This window comes from Oncorhynchus mykiss, chromosome 29 (assembly GCF_057628025.1).
Source record: "Oncorhynchus mykiss isolate SJ-2025 chromosome 29, ASM5762802v1, whole genome shotgun sequence".
In the NCBI taxonomy this organism is placed as follows: Eukaryota; Metazoa; Chordata; class Actinopteri; order Salmoniformes; family Salmonidae; genus Oncorhynchus; species Oncorhynchus mykiss.
In genome coordinates, this window is record NC_143050.1 from 6,841,059 (window position 1) to 6,856,380 (window position 15,322).

The 15,322-nt window shown below is 38.7% G+C and overlaps 1 protein-coding gene across 2 annotated transcripts in view; it reads left to right on the forward strand.

The window, feature by feature from the left end:
* The window catches only part of LOC110509467 (short transient receptor potential channel 4), a 192,750-nt gene that overhangs the window by 43,639 nt on the left and 133,789 nt on the right, over positions 1 to 15,322 (forward strand). The window contains exon 1 of one of the 2 annotated variants that reach the window (XM_090226400.1): positions 14,510 to 15,205. The exons of the other annotated variant lie outside the window; for it this stretch is intronic. The gene's annotated coding sequence lies outside the window, so the exon portion shown is untranslated. Of the gene's footprint in view, positions 1 to 14,509; positions 15,206 to 15,322 lie in introns of those variants that run through there. 2 annotated transcript variants of the gene reach the window in all.

Consider the following 15,322-nt stretch of genomic DNA (forward strand, 5'->3'; position numbering starts at 1 on the left):
CATGGCATTGTGTAATTAAATGGTTAATTCCCGGCACCCATTGCCCTCGTACAGCTGCCCATGGCAATGTAATTAAATGGTTAATTCCCGGCACCCATTGCCCTCGTACAGCTGCCCATGGCACTGTGTAATTAAATGGTTAATTCCCGGCACCCATTGCCCTCGTACAGCTGCCCATGGCAATGTAATTAAATGGTTAAATCCCGGCACCCATTGCCCTCGTACAGCTGCCCATGGCACTGTGTAATTAAATGGTTAATTCCCGGCACCCATTGCCCTCGTACAGCTGCCCATGGCAATGTCATTAAATGGTTAATTCCCGGCACCCATTGCCCTCGTACAGCTGCCCATGGCACTGTGTAATTAAATTGTTAATTCCCGGCACCCATTTCCCTCGTACAGCTGCCCATGGCAATGTAATAAAATGGTTAATTCCCGGCACCCATTGACCTCGTACAGCTGCCCATGGCACTGTGTAATTAAATGGTTAATTCCTGGCACCCATTGCCCTCGTACAGCTGCCCATGGCAATGTAATTAAATGGTTAATTCCCGGCACCCATTGCCCTCGTACAGCTGCCCATGGCACTGTGTAATTAAATGGTTAATTCCCGGCACCCATTGCCCTCGTACAGCTGCCCATGGCACTGTGTAATTAAATGGTTAATTCCCGGCACCCATTGCCCTCGTACAGCTGCCCATGGCACTGTGTAATTAAATGGTTAATTCCCGGCACCCATTGCCCTCGTACAGCTGCCCATGGCACTGTGTAATTAAATGGTTAATTCCCGGCACCCATTGCCCTCGTACAGTTGCCCATGGCAATGTAATTAAATGGTTAATTCCCGGCACCCATTGCCCTCGTACAGCTGCCCATGGCACTGTGTAATTAAATGGTTAATTCCCGGCACCCATTGCCATCGTACAGCTACCCAGTCCTTCTCCGCCAACTGCCGTGCCGCTGTCTCCACTTGTCTTGTGTTTAACTTGAAACTGGCTGTCAAACCTTCTAGATCCCTCCAAGATCATTCCATGCCTGTTTTAGGGTGTAGCATTCCTTCCACCTCTCTTTCTACATCCCTATGGGTCCATGCCCTATACACTTCTAAAATAGGTTCCTGTCCTGCGTCCCCAGCCCGTGGGTTGGTCAAGGCAATTAGAGGATACTGACTAGCCTCCCTTTTATCTTCTTCAATCAAGCCACTCTGCTACTTCTTTCAACCCTGGGCTGTGGTTATGCAACTTCAGCCTTCTGAGTGGTAAAGCCCTGTCTCTACCTCTTTCCCCTGCATCCTGTCGCTTGTTCATCCTACGTCCTAGTTCGGTTAAATCTGTCATGACTTTCCCTATGGTAGCTAACCCTATCATATCCTCATCCGACTCTACCCCTCCCTCTGCTCCAGGAGGTTCCCTATATGGGGGTGGTGGGGGTGGGACCTCCAGAGGAGCCGTGGGAGTTATTGCTCTCTGTTGCTTGCAACTTACATCTTCCTTCTTCTTTTCTCCCTCAGCTCTCTTCCTCGCCTCAGCTAACCATACCCTCGCTGTGTCTAGCCCCTCTGACCGTTGTTTATCTGCCTTGTCTCCACATGCCTTACGTATCTGACTTATCATTAGTTCCAACTTTTCTACGTCCAAATTTCCATCAAATTCATACTCCATCCTCCACTTTAAACAGAAGTAGACATTTATTTTATCTTTTAAATGCATATACCGCTCATCTCCAGTTATTTCCGGAACCTCCTTTGAGGATTTACTTTCCATTGTTAGCAAACCTTGTTTGAGTTACTATGCTTATGCTCACAATCTATGTGTATCTATTTCTATGATCTATGTATTTGCTTTTTAATTTTATCCAATTACTATAGTTGCTCTCCTGCCTGATTTTGACGTTAATATCTCGTATCTCACTCCGCTATATTAGGCTTCCTTTCTTATATCTCCTTTCTGTTAGTTTACATAGGTAGTGTCCACTGATAGTCTTGGTGGTAGCCACTGATACCTCGTGTCATTACGCATCTAGTTTATATTGGTACGTGTCATTACGGATCTAGTTTATATTGGTACGTGTCATTTCGGATCTAGTTTATATTGGTACGTGTCATTACGGATCTAGTTTATATTGGTACGTGTCATTACGGATCTAGTTTATATTGGTACGTGTCATTTCGGATCTAGTTTATATTGGTACGTGTCATTTCGGATCTAGTTTACATTGGTACGTGTCATTACGGATCTAGTTTATATTGGTACGTGTCATTACGGATCTAGTTTATATTGGTACGTGTCATTACGGATCTAGTTTATATTGGTACGTGTCATTACGGATCTAGTTTATATTGGTACGTGTCATTACGGATCTAGTTTATATTGGTACGTGTCATTACGGATCTAGTTTATATTGGTACGTGTCATTACGGATCTAGTTTATATTGGTACGTGTCATTACGGATCTAGTTTACGTTGGTACTGCAGATACCTCGTGTCATTTCGGATCTAGTTTACATTGGTATCGTGTCATTTCGGATCTAGTTTACATTGGTATCGTGTCATTTCGGATCTAGTTTACATTGGTATCGTGTCATTTCGGATCTAGTTTACATTGGTATCGTGTCATTTCGGATCTAGTTTACATTGGTATCGTGTCATTTCGGATCTAGTTTACATTGGTATCGTGTCATTTCGGATCTAGTTTACATTGGTATCGTGTCATTTCGGATCTAGTTTACATTGGTATCGTGTCATTTCGGATCTAGTTTACATTGGTATTGTGTCATTTCGGATCTAGTTTACATTGGTATCTTGTCATTTCGGATCTAGTTTACATTGGTATCTTGTCATTTCGGATCTAGTTTACATTGGTATCTTGTCATTTCGGATCTAGTTTACATTGGTACGTGTCATTACGGATCTAGTTTATATTGGTACGTGTCATTTCGGATCTAGTTTATATTGGTACGTGTCATTTCGGATCTAGTTTATATTGGTACGTGTCATTACGGATCTAGTTTATATTGGTACGTGTCATTACGGATCTAGTTTATATTGGTACGTGTCATTACGGATCTAGTTTATATTGGTACGTGTCATTACGGATCTAGTTTATATTGGTACGTGTCATTACGGATCTAGTTTACGTTGGTACTGCAGATACCTCGTGTCATTTCGGATCTAGTTTACATTGGTATCGTGTCATTTCGGATCTAGTTTACATTGGTACGTGTCATTTCGGATCTAGTTTACATTGGTATCATGTCATTTCGGATCTAGTTTACATTGGTATCTTGTCATTTCGGATCTAGTTTACATTGGTATCGTGTCATTACGGATCTAGTTTACATTGGTATCGTGTCATTTCGGATCTAGTTTACATTAGTATTGTGTCATTTCGGATCTAGTTTACATTGGTATCTTGTCATTTCGGATCTAGTTTACATTGGTATCTTGTCATTTCGGATCTAGTTTACATTGGTATCGTGTCATTTCGGATCTAGTTTACATTGGTATTGTGTCATTTCGGATCTAGTTTACATTGGTATCGTGTCATTTCGGATCTAGTTTATATTGGTACGTGTCATTACGGATCTAGTTTATATTGGTACGTGTCATTTCGGATCTAGTTTATATTGGTACGTGTCATTACGGATCTAGTTTATATTGGTACGTGTCATTACGGATCTAGTTTATATTGGTACGTGTCATTTCGGATCTAGTTTATATTGGTACGTGTCATTACGGATCTAGTTTATATTGGTACGTGTCATTACGGATCTAGTTTATATTGGTACGTGTCATTTCGGATCTAGTTTATATTGGTACGTGTCATTTCGGATCTAGTTTATATTGGTACGTGTCATTACGGATCTAGTTTATATTGGTACGTGTCATTACGGATCTAGTTTATATTGGTACGTGTCATTACGGATCTAGTTTATATTGGTACGTGTCATTACGGATCTAGTTTATATTGGTACGTGTCATTACGGATCTAGTTTACGTTGGTACTGCAGATACCTCGTGTCATTTCGGATCTAGTTTACATTGGTATCGTGTCATTTCGGATCTAGTTTACATTGGTATCTTGTCATTTCGGATCTAGTTTATATTGGTACGTTTCATTACGGATCTAGTTTATATTGGTACGTGTCATTACGGATCTAGTTTATATTGGTACGTGTCATTACGGATCTAGTTTATATTGGTACGTGTCATTTCGGATCTAGTTTACATTGGTACGTGTCATTACGGATCTAGTTTATATTGGTACGTGTCATTACGGATCTAGTTTATATTGGTACGTGTCATTACGGATCTAGTTTATATTGGTACGTGTCATTACGGATCTAGTTTATATTGGTACGTGTCATTTCGGATCTAGTTTATATTGGTACGTGTCATTACGGATCTAGTTTATATTGGTACGTGTCATTTCGGATCTAGTTTATATTGGTACGTGTCATTACGGATCTAGTTTATATTGGTACGTGTCATTACGGATCTAGTTTATATTGGTACGTGTCATTTCGGATCTAGTTTACATTGGTATCGTGTCATTTCGGATCTAGTTTACATTGGTATCGTGTCATTTCGGATCTAGTTTACATTGGTATCTTGTCATTTCGGATCTAGTTTACATTGGTATCTTGTCATTTCGGATCTAGTTTACATTGGTATCGTGTCATTTCGGATCTAGTTTACATTGGTATTGTGTCATTTCGGATCTAGTTTACATTGGTATCGTGTCATTTCGGATCTAGTTTACATTGGTATGGTGTCATTTCGGATCTAGTTTACATTGGTATTGTGTCATTTCGGATCTAGTTTACATTGGTATCGTGTCATTTCGGATCTAGTTTACATTGGTATCGTGTCATTTCGGATCTAGTTTACATTGGTATCGTGTCATTTCGGATCTAGTTTACATTGGTATTGTGTCATTTCGGATCTAGTTTACATTGGTATCGTGTCATTTCGGATCTAGTTTACATTGGTATTGTGTCATTTCGGATCTAGTTTACATTGGTACGTGTCATTTCGGATCTAGTTTACATTGGTACGTGTCATTTCGGATCTAGTTTACATTGGTATCTTGTCATTTCGGATCTAGTTTACATTGGTATCGTGTCATTTCGGACCTTCTGTTGCCTAGGTGGCTCTACACCCAATTAATATTTTCCAATTGTCTAGAATAATACCTATATCAGGGTTCTCTACACAAAATACTAAAAATAGGTTACCAGGTACGAATGCCCTATGGGAATTTTAAAATCAACACCTAAACTACACAAAAACAATCAAATGTATTTCTGAATGTAGAGCGAGCGTCATTTCCCCATAATTCGTGAATAGAGATTTACTGACCTTCTCGTAGACTGGGAAAAGCAATGTAGGTTGGATCTCGTCACCACCTCTGTCGTGTACCAGTTCACCACTGGCCTGAAATAAACCCTCAATTCAGAGGTCAGGTCTTTGTCTTACAGATCCTGGATCCGCCCGTGCACGGTTTTTAGCAGTTCCTTGGGACGACAGAGGCAGGTATTGAGATCTGTCTCTCGAAGGACCAAATTGTTACGAGAATTATGTTCTCAAGGTTCATAACCCAATTCAATTATACTACTCAGTCTGCAACTTAAACCTAGAATTTGTAAGATACTGTAAGATACTAAAAATTACACTTATGGATATATAATTCTACTGACTAAAACCACACGCATCATTAGAATAATCTCATGATTCTAATCAATTTCATCATGATTCTAATCAATTTCATACAATTATATGGTTTCAGGGTGGAATATTCTAATCATTCATATGAATATATACATCCCATTAATAGTGATTCCAAACATCTTCCATTTAAGAATGATGGAGGCCACTGTGTTCTTGGGGACTTTCAATGCGGCAGACATTTTTTTGTACCTTTACCCAGATATGTGCCTTGAAATAATCCTGTTTCGGAGCACTACGGACAATTCCTTCAACCTCATAGCTTGGTTTTTGACAGGTGTGTGCCTTTCCAAATCATGTCCAATCAATTTAATTGACCACAGGTGGACTCCAATCAAGTAGTAGAAACATCTCAAGGATGATCAATGGAAACAGGATGCACCTGAGCTCAATTTCGAGTCTCATAGCAAAGGGTCTGAATACTTATGTAAATCACATATTTATGTTTTATGATTTTTTTACATTTCCAAAAATTCTTAAAATATGTTTTTGGTTTGTTATAATGGGGTATTGTGCGTAGATTTCTGAGGAAATAGTTTTATTTAATCCATTTTAGAATAAGGCTGTAACGTAACAAAATGTGTAACAAAGTCAAGGGGTCTGAATACTTTCCCGAAGGCACTATACATTTAGAGGTGAACAGCATAGAACCCCACAGTGGGAGTCTCTCCACACACACACACACACACACACACACACACACACACACACACACACAGTCCCCTGTCTATACACCAGTCCCCTGTGTCGTGACTTTGGCATCATTAAAGTGAAGACTGTTATTTTTTCAATTCAATTCTCTGTAATTATTATTACGCGATTAAACTAATCATGTACATTTAATCATCTAGGAAATGTAATAACTAGGAAGTCGGGGCAAAATCTTCAGATTACAAAGTAAAAATGTCCTAATATAACTCTTATAACTCTTAATTCTTCTGATTAATGAATTATTCTTTACCTCACGTTAGTCTCAATCCAAATGTCATAAATTGTTGGTTATCTGCACGAACCTAGCCTTTTCTATAAATCATCCATACACCAATTGTCTTAATCATTTATTTACTAACTATATAATCACAGAAATGCACGAACCAACAAACAGTAGATATGGTTACAAGGAAATGATTAGGGAGGTTCCCTAGTGGGCTAAGCCGATATGACGGCTTGGTGGACAAAGGGAATTGGGTGTGGACTGAGAAGGGCGTGAAAGACAAAAAATGAATCACTACAATTAATAATTATATTAATGGAAAGATAATCCTTTGCACATTAACGCTCACTCATTCAGGAATAATTGCAATCAATATATATTTACGCTCAGTGAGTCGTCGTGATCTCTGTTGGAATCATCCGTCTTTCTGTTGGAAAGGTCATCCAAGCGTCTCTCTGCTTCCTGGAGTCTTATGTGGCTAACTCTTATGGCTGAGATCCCGCTAACGGGATATATATGACAACAGCCAGGGAAAGTGCAGGACGCCAAATTCAAACAACAGAAATATAATAATTAAACTTCCTCAAACATACAAGTATCTTATACCATTTTAAAGGTAATCTTGTTTGGTAATCCCACCACAGTGTCCGATTTCAAAAAGGCTTTACAGCGAAAGCACACCAAACGATTATGGTATGTCACCGATTATGTTATTTCACAGAAAAACACAGCCATTTTTCCAGCCAAAGAGAGGAGTCACAAAAAGCAGAAATAGAGATAAAATGAACCACTAACCTTTGATGATCTTCATCTGATGACACTCATAGGACTTAAATGTTACACAATACATGTATGTTTTGTTCGATAAAGTTCATATTTATATCCAAAAATCTCATTTTACATTGGCGTGTTATGTTCAGTAATTCCAAAACATACAGTGATTTTGCAGAGAGCCACATCAATTTACAGAAATACTCATAATAAACATTGATAAAAGATACAACTATTATACATGGAACTTTAGATAAACTTCTCCTTAATGCAACCGCTGTGTCAGATTTCAAAAAAACTTTACGGAAAAAGCATACCATGCAATAATCTGAGTACAGCGTTCAGAGACCAAAAGAGCCAAAGAAATATCCGCCATGTTGTGGAGTTAAAACCAGTTAAGCATTAGGGGGCGCTATTAACATTTTTGGATGAAAAACATTCCTGTTTTAAACAAGATATTTTGTCACGAAAAGATGTTCAACTATGCATATAATTGACAGCTTTGGATAGAAAACACTCTGCAGTTTCCAAAACTGCAAAGATATTGTCTGTGAGTGCCACAGAACTGATGTTACAGGCGATACCCAGATAAAAATCCAACCAGGAAGTGCCGCATTTTTTGAAACCGCCTCATGCCAAAGATTCCTTATATGGCTGTGAATGAGCCACGAATGAGCTTACGTTTTCCACTTATTCCCCAAGGTGTCTACAGCATTGTGAAGTCTTTTTACGCATTTCCATTGAAGACCAGCCGTAAGGGACCATATATAGCAAGTGGTCACATGGTGTCTCCTGCAGAAAATCTTGCGTAAAGTACTGAGGTAGCCATTTTTCCAATCGCTTCTTATGAGAAACCAATTGCCTCGACGGATATATTATCGAATATATATGTTAAAAACACCTTGAAGATGGATCCTAAACAACGTTTGCCGTGTTTCTGTCGATATTATGGAGCAAATTTTGAAAAAAGTTTGGCGTTATAGTTGTAGCATTTTCCGGACGATTTCTCAGCCAAGCATGATGAACAAACGGGAGCTATTTGCTAACATTTGCTATCTAACTGGGAGTCTCCTGAATGAAAGCATCTGAAGTTCTTCAAAGGTAAATTATTTCATTTGGTTGCTTTTCTGATTTCCGTGAAAATGTTGCCTGCTGCCAGCAGAGCCTAGCATAGCATTATGCCATGATAAACTTACACAAATGCTTGTCTAGCGTTGGCTGTAACACATATTTTGAGAAACTGAGATGACAGTGTTGTTAACAAAAGGCTAAGCTTGTGTTTGAATATATTTAATTCATTTCATTTGCGATTTTCATGAATAGGAAAAGTTTCTAGGGGTATTTATGTCCGCTGCGTTATGCTAATTCATTTGAGGCGATGATTACGCTCCCGGATGCGGGATTGCTCGTCGCTAGAGATTAACATTAGTCAGAAATAGCATTATAAATATTCACTTACCTTTGATAAACTTCATCAGAATCCCAGTTCCACAACAAATGTTTGATTTGTTCGATAAAGTTCATCATTCATGTCCAAATACCTCCTTTGCGCGTTCAGCCCTGTAATCCACATTCGTGACACGCGAGCAGACGAGCAGATGAAAAGCAAAAAAGTTCCGTTACAGTCCGTAGAAACATGTCAAACGAAGTATAGTATCAATCTTGAGGATGTTTTAAACATAAATCTTCAATAATGTTCCAACCGGAGAATTCCTTTGTCTGTAGAAATGCGATGGAACTCAAGCTAACTCTCACGTGACAGCGCATGGTCAGCTCATGGCCCTCTGCCAGACCCCTGACTCATTCCCCTCTCGTTCGGCCCCCCTTCACAGTAGAAGCATCAAACAAGGTTCTAAAGACTGTTGACATCTAGTGGAAGCCTTAGGAAGTGCAACATGACCAACATCCCACTCTATCGTCAATAGGGGATGAGTTGAAAAACTACAAACCTCAGATTTCCCACTTCCTGTGTGGATTTTTTTCTCAGGTTTTTACCTGCCATATGAGTTATGTTATACTCACAGACATCATTCAAACAGTTTTAGAAACTTCAGAGTGATTTCTATCCAAACATACCGATAATATGCATATCTTAGCTTCCCGGACTGAGCAGCAGGCAGTTTACTCTGGGCACCTCTTTGTAACTTATTCATCCAAGCTACTCAATACTGCCTCCAGCCATAAGAAGTTTTCAACATGATTTATTTTCCCATAATCAAACGGCTTACTATTTAGAATGCAAGTATGGGTATTCAGACAGAGCCAAAGTATACACCAGGCCTTGCCTAATAGTCATGTCTTTGATTCTGTTGTCACATTAGCAGTAACAGACCTGTAGGGACGACATAGATCAGTTAGCCTGTTGATTCTGTAGTCACATTAGTAGTAACAGACCGGTAGGGACGACAGAGATCAGTTAGCCTGTTGATTCTGTAGTCACATTAGTAGTAACAGACCGGTAGGGACGACAGAGATCAGTTAGCCTGTTGATTCTGTAGTCACATTAGTAGTAACAGACCGGTAGGGACGACAGAGATCAGTTAGCCTGTTGATTCTGTAGTCACATTAGTAGTAACAGACCGGTAGGGACGACAGAGATCAGTTAGCCTGTTGATTCTGTAGTCACATTAGCAGTAACAGACCTGTAGGGACGACAGAGATCAGTTAGCCTGTTGATTCTGTAGTCACATTAGCAGTAACAGACCTGTAGGGACGACAGAGATCAGTTAGCCTGTTGATTCTGTAGTCACATTAGTAGTAACAGACCTGTAGGGACGACAGAGATCAGTTAGCCTGTTGATTCTGTAGTCACATTAGTAGTAACAGACCTGTAGGGACGACAGAGATCAGTTAGCCTGTTGATTCTGTAGTCACATTAGTAGTAACAGACCGGTAGGGACGACAGAGATCAGTTAGCCTGTTGATTCTGTAGTCACATTAGCAGTAACAGACCTGTAGGGACGACAGAGATCAGTTAGCCTGTTGATTCTGTAGTCACATTAGTAGTAACAGACCGGTAGAGACGACAGAGATCAGTTAGCCTGTTGATTCTGTAGTCACATTAGTAGTAACAGACCTGTAGGGAGGACATAGATCAGTTAGCCTGTTGATTCTGTAGTCACATTAGTAGTAACAGACCTGTAGGGACGACAGAGATCAGTTAGCCTGTTGATTCTGTTGTCACATTAGTAGTAACAGACCTGTAGGGACGACAGAGATCAGTTAGCCTGTTGATTCTGTGGTCACATTAGTAGTAACAGACTGGTTGGGACGACAGAGATCAGTTAGCCTGTTGATTCTGTAGTCACATTAGTAGTAACAGACCTGTAGGGGCGACAGAGCATAGAGATCCCATTAAACCCTCAAATATTCAGAGGATGATAATGGCAGTCATTGTGGTTCATGTCCATTCAGTGGCGTCCTCTCATGGCAGCCATTGTGTTTCATGTCCATTCAGTGGCGTCCTCTCATGGCAGCCATTGTGGTTCATGTCCCTTCAGTGGCGTCCTCTCATGGCAGCCATTGTGGTTCATGTCCCTTTAGTGGCGTCCTCTCATGGCAGCCATTGTGTTTCATGTCCCTTTAGTGGCGTCCTCTCATGGCAGCCATTGTGGTTCATGTCCATTCAATGGTTCATTAGTAGTAACATGTTCCAATTGGATGTTCCTTATGTTCCAATTGGATATGAACAGGGGGCAGAGGAAGTGTGACGTATGGTGTAATGTACAGTATGACGTATAACTAGCTAAAATAGCAAGTTAACGCCTGATCGTTTGATGTCGATATTGACATGTGTCTATTGACAGTAAAGCTGGACCCAGTCTGGGAGGGACATCATCTGGTGTCTATAGATAATAAAGCTGGACCCAGTCTGGGAGGGACATCATCTGGTGTCTATAGATAATAAAGCTGGACCCAGTCTGGGAGGGACATCATCTGGTGTGTTAGGTTATTAATGAACCCTCAGAGTAATTCTACAGATAAACTCTGGCAGGTCTAGTCTGGTATTTTATTTTAATTAACATAAATCTTTCAATTTGATGACATGAATTAATCATAAAGGGTCAAGGAGAAACTGAAGTGTTGGGAGGGCGTCATCTGTTGTGTTATTATTCTAGCCTCAGAGGAATGAATGCACTGTTTTGTATTTCCCTTTGAGAGAGAGAGAGAGAGAGAGAGAGAGAGAGAGAGAGAGAGAGAGAGAGAGAGAGAGAGATATTACTGTCCAGTCAGATCAAGCCACAAGGACCTTCTACGGGTGAAGAATTTACTCCACAACGCTATTTATAGCTTCTGTCATTACTTTAGACTGCTCCTTCACGTAAATCCAGAAAGAGAATAAGATATGTTTCAGTGTTGATTGTAATAGGGATCTGTTTTGGGTCATGTACTGTAGCCATGTCCACAAAATCTCATTCAAGTTGAATCGTTACTGACTTAGTCCTTTTCCTGGGTGAGAGAGAAGGCAGCAACAGATGAATCGTTGCTCTTTGGTTACACATTGAAGCAGGATTTTAGATTTTTGACACTGAAGACAGACAGACAGTCGTGTGTGTGTGTGTGTGTGTGTGTGTGTGTGTGTGTGTGTGTGTGTGTGTGTGTGTGTGTGTGTGTTTGTGTGCACGCGTGCGCCGAAGAGCCCTATTAGTTTTCCAAGCATTTGATGAAGTGCTATTCAGCAGAGAGGAGCGGCGGGAGAGACAGAAACCTTCCTCTCTCTATCGCTCTCTCTCCTGCAGCACTCTCTCCTGTCTGCACGCCCCCTCCTTCTCTCTCCTGGCACACTGCTTCTATCATCTATATATGTAACTCACATATCGAGAGAGAATGAAAACGAAAGAGAGTATTGATGTGTCCTTTGTGTATATCTTTTAATCCCTGTTATAGACTGGTAGATTTAATAACCTGTAATATAATTATATTGACCTGTAATATAGTTCTAATGACCTGTAATATAGTTCTATTGACCTGTAATATAATTATATTGACCTGTAATATAGTTCTATTGACCTGTAATATAATTCTATTGACCTGTAATATAATTCTATTGACCTGTAATATAATTCTAATGACCTGTAATATAGTTCTAATGACCTGTAATATAGTTCTAATGACCTGTAATATAGTTCTAATGACCTGTAATAGAGTTTTAATGACCTGTAATATAATTATATTGACCTGTAATATAGTTCTAATTACCTGTAATATAATTATATTGACCTGTAATATAGTTCTAATTACCTGTAATATAATTCTAATGACCTGTAATATAATTCTAATGACCTGTAATAGAGTTTTAATGACCTGTAATGTAGTTCTAATGACCTGTAATATAATTATATTGACCTGTAATATAATTCTAATTACCTGTAATATAATTCTAATGACCTGTAATATAGTTCTAATGACCTGTAATATAGTTCTAATGACCTGTAATATAGTTCTAATGACCTGTAATAGAGTTCTAATGACCTGTAATATAGTTCTAATGACCTGTAATATAATTCTAATGACCTGTAATATAGTTCTAATGACCTGTAATATAGTTCTAATGACCTGTAATATGATTCTAATGGCCTGTAATATAATTCTAATGGCCTGTAATATAGTTCTAATGACCTGTAATATAATTCTAATGGCCTGTAATGTAGTTCTAATGACCTGTAATATAATTCTATTGACCTGTAATATAGTTCTAATGACCTGTAATAGCGGTCTATTGACCTGTAATATAATTATATTGACCTGTAATATAGTTCTAATGACCTGTAATATAGTTCTATTGACCTGTAATATAATTCTATTGACCTGTAATATAGTTCTAATGACCTGTAATATAATTCTAATGACCTACAATATAGTTCTAGTGACCTGTAATGTAGTTCTAATGACCTGTAATATAATTCTATTGACCTGTAATATAGTTCTAATGACCTGTAATAGCGGTCTATTGACCTGTAATATAATTATATTGACCTGTAATATAGTTCTATTGACCTGTAATATAATTCTATTGACCTGTAATATAGTTCTAATGACCTGTAATATAATTCTAATGACCTACAATATAGTTCTAGTGACCTGTAATGTAGTTCTAATGACCTGTAATATAATTCTAATGGCCTGTAATGTAGTTCTAATGACCTGTAATGTAATTCTAATGACCTACAATATAGTTCTAATGACCTGTAATATAGTTCTAATGACCTGTAATATAGTTCTAATGACCTGTAATAGAGTTCTAATGACCTGTAATATAGTTCTATTGACCTGTAATATAGTTCTATTGACCTGTAATATAATTCTAATGACCTGTAATATAGTTCTAATGACCTGTAATATAATTCTAATGACCTGTAATATAGTTCTAATGACCTGTAATATAGTTCTAATGACCTGTAATATATTTCTAATGATCTGTAATATAGTTTTAGTGACCTGTAATAGAGTTCTAATGACCTGTAATATAGTTATAATGACCTGTAATATAATTCTAATGACCTGTAATATAGTTCTAATGACCTGTAATATAATTCTAATGACCTATAATAGTTGTCTAATGACCTGTAATAGCGGTCTATTGACCTGTAATATAATTCTAATGACCTGTAATGGAGTTCTAATGACCTGTAATATAGTTCTAATGACCTGTACTAGAATTCTAATTAGACTAAAGAGGTGAAGTGCACATGTTAGAAATTAAAATTGAGAAAAGCCTCATTAGTTCTCTATCAACAACAGGGGATTTATTCCACACAATAGAAGACACAATTATCCATGACAAGCACACAATCATAATATTCGATTCACTGTTGGCTCAAGTTAGTACTTTACATGTTTTGATAGTGAATAACAAAATGTTCAGACCAACATGTCACACAATCATTAAATAAAATATTCTGAAACTATTATTTGACTTAAAATACTTGAATGGTATGTTCTTCAAATCCTAATTAAGCCTGTTCTGTAATGCACTTTCCTGTTGTTTTCATAAAATCTTCGTTGGCGTTACAATACGTGTTATTGAATTAAAGCTAAACGTCCGTGTGTAACGGCGTGCGTGCGTGTGTGTGTATGCGCACAACGTCTTCGTAGTTTGCATAGAGCTCACCAGCGCGCATCCACAGGCAGAGTGGAATCCAGGGTCTCTGAGACCTCGCGTTATTAGCTTATACCCGCAGCGCTTCGGTTCGGTTCGCTTCCTCCCAACAACAGGTGTAAAGGAGCGGCTGGATGAACAGACAGAAATCGAGGATAAGAGAATATAACCAGAGGATATTTGCAAATAGTGATAATTGTAAAGAAGTAGGTTACATGTCCTGCAAAATTGACGGAGTTCACTTCATCGTCTTTCTATGCGCGCTGCGCACGCTTTCCATCCTGTCTGCCCCAGTTTTCTGCGCTATAGGCTGCACCATTTGAATCTCTTTCTAACGGAAAAAGAGAAGAGATTATGAAGAAAAACAACTGTGCTATGTTAATGGATGTCCTCTCACTCACACGGAATAATGGAATAAAGTAGGATATAGGCTACTCTGAAGATAAAAACATATGCATTTATCATCAAGGATTCGACGATGTGAAGTCCTCTTATAGAACACGGATTGTTATAGGTTATTCGTTTAGTACCTAAATACGGAATACAACCATAGTTATTTTTTTGTTTTGTTTTGAAAACCAGTTGTTGCATCCCCTAAACGCGGAATAGCCTGGAAAGAAAAGGCATCTTTCTATGTGGGTTCAATTGATATATCCCTAACATCCACGGCGAAATGTGAGTTATATGTTGTATTTACTTTGAGTCATCATACACAGTCTAAAACTAATGTTTTCTAGGCTATTTGTGGGTTCAGATCGGTAAAGATGGAACTGGTGATTGAGTTAATAAAAT